Raw genomic sequence first — 2815 nt, 5'->3', positions numbered from 1 at the left:
GTACATGAGTGATTTGAATGATTCTTGTACTAAAAGAAAGCTTATAAATTGGGCTTTTATATCCTTGATTTTCAAAGTACTACATGCAGAACTTCAATTAAACAATAGTCCCGACATTTGGGTTTCGCTTTTATTTTTACTCACCCTGTAGTAGTGAGGAATTCCCTCCTCTAACACGCACCGTAGAACTGTGCCTAACATTTTGGCCTGCAGTCTTTGCAAATTCCTCGTCAAATTCATCAATGTGCCCCGAACTAATGGCGGACACACGCTCAAATTTCCTTTCACATTTTTATTGAAATATTAGTTTGTCAAAAAAAGAGAACTAAGATGGAAACAAATGTTTAGTTATTGTGTAATCAGATTCTTTGGCATTTATCTTCTTTTTGTATCCTTGTTCATCGTGTTCGCATTTTTTTAAATCAAAATTGTGTTCGCAACCATTGTCCTCATTCTTTCGTGATCGTTGATCACATTGTAATTCGTTTGTGATTGTTTATCACGTTAGGGAATCATCATAGCATAGGTTTTCCCGTCCAATTTTGCAAGTTGTTTATGCAATCAGACAGACTGTTCATTACATTTCAAAAAGTGGCAGTTAACGCATTCGATTTTATTTGAATATTTACACCCAGCAAAGAGTGTAGGCAACTTTTTCGTGCAAAAGAAAATCCATTTCTTTTGTTGGTTTTCGATTTTGCACTGAGTATAGGCGAATCTGTAAGAGGAAGTTTTCATTTTCAACGAATGTGCAATGGAATAAATCGCCAATCGTACTGGCCAAAAAAAAAAAATATGATTTTTAATTTTTGCAACAATTAACAAACTGGTCACTTAATTATCCTTACATAAAAACCTGTATTTTGACATAGTATTTTATCGGCGAGTGTTCTAAATGTGTTTCCTTCTATCACTTTGACACTTTACATTGATACAGTTCTGTTCTGCTTTTTTCATATTCCCTTCCCAGGCATTCCAATCTTTGAAATAGCTGTACATTCCTTAATCCAAACTTTTCAAAAGCCATGTCATTTTATAGGACTCTGTTTTATCACTATAACACAATATCTTGCTAATCCAACTGCCAAATATTATTGAACCGTGCTACTTTTGTAAACGTATGCATCAAAGTGAATTCCCGAGCGGGACTGAAATTTAAAGCACAAGAAATTCAATGCACAAGTCACGTAATTTGCTGCTTACTTTTCACGCGTGAATGAAGAATACCCTGAAACATGTTGAGCTTTCGCTAAATTCAACCGGGTGTGAAAAGGTCTGCATGTTTTATGCGATTTTGAATAAAAATGTTTTATTATTATTATTAGCAAAGTATGAAATTGGGCGGGAAACCCTATAATATTTCATAGTGAATGAAAAAAGTTCATTTCTACTTTAAAACTCATAGTGAACTGGAGTTAAAAGTACATTTGCCTGGACAAGTGCAACGAAAGCTTAGAATGCCAACAGACTTTTGACCGAGTTACTAGTGTCTCAAAAAAAGATACATGCCTTCACAAATATTAATTTGAAAAAAAAAATCGTTTCAATAATAACGTGTAAACAAATTGAAAGCTTATTCACGAATCAGTCAATTCGAGAGAAATTGAACAATGCGCGACATTTAAAACAGGTTGTTTTTCTTGACGAATTCGGCCGAGGAAACTACTATTTTAATTACTTACCCTAATAACTTTGTGAGTATCCTGTTTTTGTGAGTGGCAAATGGATCCAATGAGAAAAAAAATCTCACTCATTTATCTTATAAATGATAATAAAATAGTAACTTAACCAGTATTCGTTTGTATGTTTTTTTTCAGCCTACACTGAATTCCTTGTGATCTCTTCTTGGACCTGATCTTCAAGAACGAACCATCGAGGTGGGTGTGGTGAGGTTTAATTAATGATTCTATCAGGACCGGGGAAGGGGCAAGAGTAATCCGTCCCCCCCCCCCCCCCCCCCCCAAAAAAAAAAATACTACAGCTCCGGACGCTTCGCCCTATCGGAATGCTTTTGGTGACCTTTCTAACTCTTATTGGCGGGCGGGCGAAATAAAAAAAATCGATTCGATGGTTGCCATGACAACCGTTTTATACAACTAGGCTTCTCATAAATGTTTAGCCCCTTGATCCATCATACGCCACTGTTTATATACAAAGAAAACATTCTTCGAACAATGATTCCTCCAATCTCATTATTTTTTGGTTTTTTTCTTTCAAATCTGACGGCGGATTGTCATGCATTTTAGATTAGTTCTCCTGTTTATCAAACCTCAATATTTTTCTCTACTCTTCCCGTTTTTAAAAACTATTTTATTTAAAAAAAATCTCACCTGATTTGTTTTCAGTTTAATCGTTGTTATTCTGTACAGAATGAAGATCTTCGTGGCAACCGTTTATTCCAATCGCCCTCCTTCTGGGTAACTCCGTCAACCTCCGAGCTTCCGTTACTGGCCGGTTGCCTCGGACGGTGATGGTCCTGCGTATAGCGGGCCAAACGTGCTGCCAGGAAACAGCTGCAATTGTCGGAATTTTACAAGGGTCAAAGGGTGATGCAGGTCAAAAAGGAGAGCCGGGTGACGACGGCAAAGGCCCTGCCGGGCAAGATGGGACCAAGAGGTTTAGTTGGGCCAACAGGGAAACTGGTGTCAAAGGTCAAAAGGGCGAATCGGCCCCCGGGGTCAGCGGGGAGCACGTGGTGTCCAAGGTCAGTTGGGGCTCCAAGGTCGTACTGGTATTGCAGGCGAGCCAGGGCTTATCGGACCGATTGGCCCTCAAGGTGACACTGGGCCTAAAGGTTCAGTCGGGCGAACCGGTC

Source organism: Patiria miniata, unplaced genomic scaffold, assembly GCF_015706575.1.
Source record: "Patiria miniata isolate m_02_andy unplaced genomic scaffold, ASM1570657v1 HiC_scaffold_10, whole genome shotgun sequence".
Taxonomy (NCBI): Eukaryota; Metazoa; Echinodermata; class Asteroidea; order Valvatida; family Asterinidae; genus Patiria; species Patiria miniata.
This window is presented reverse-complemented; position numbering follows the sequence as displayed.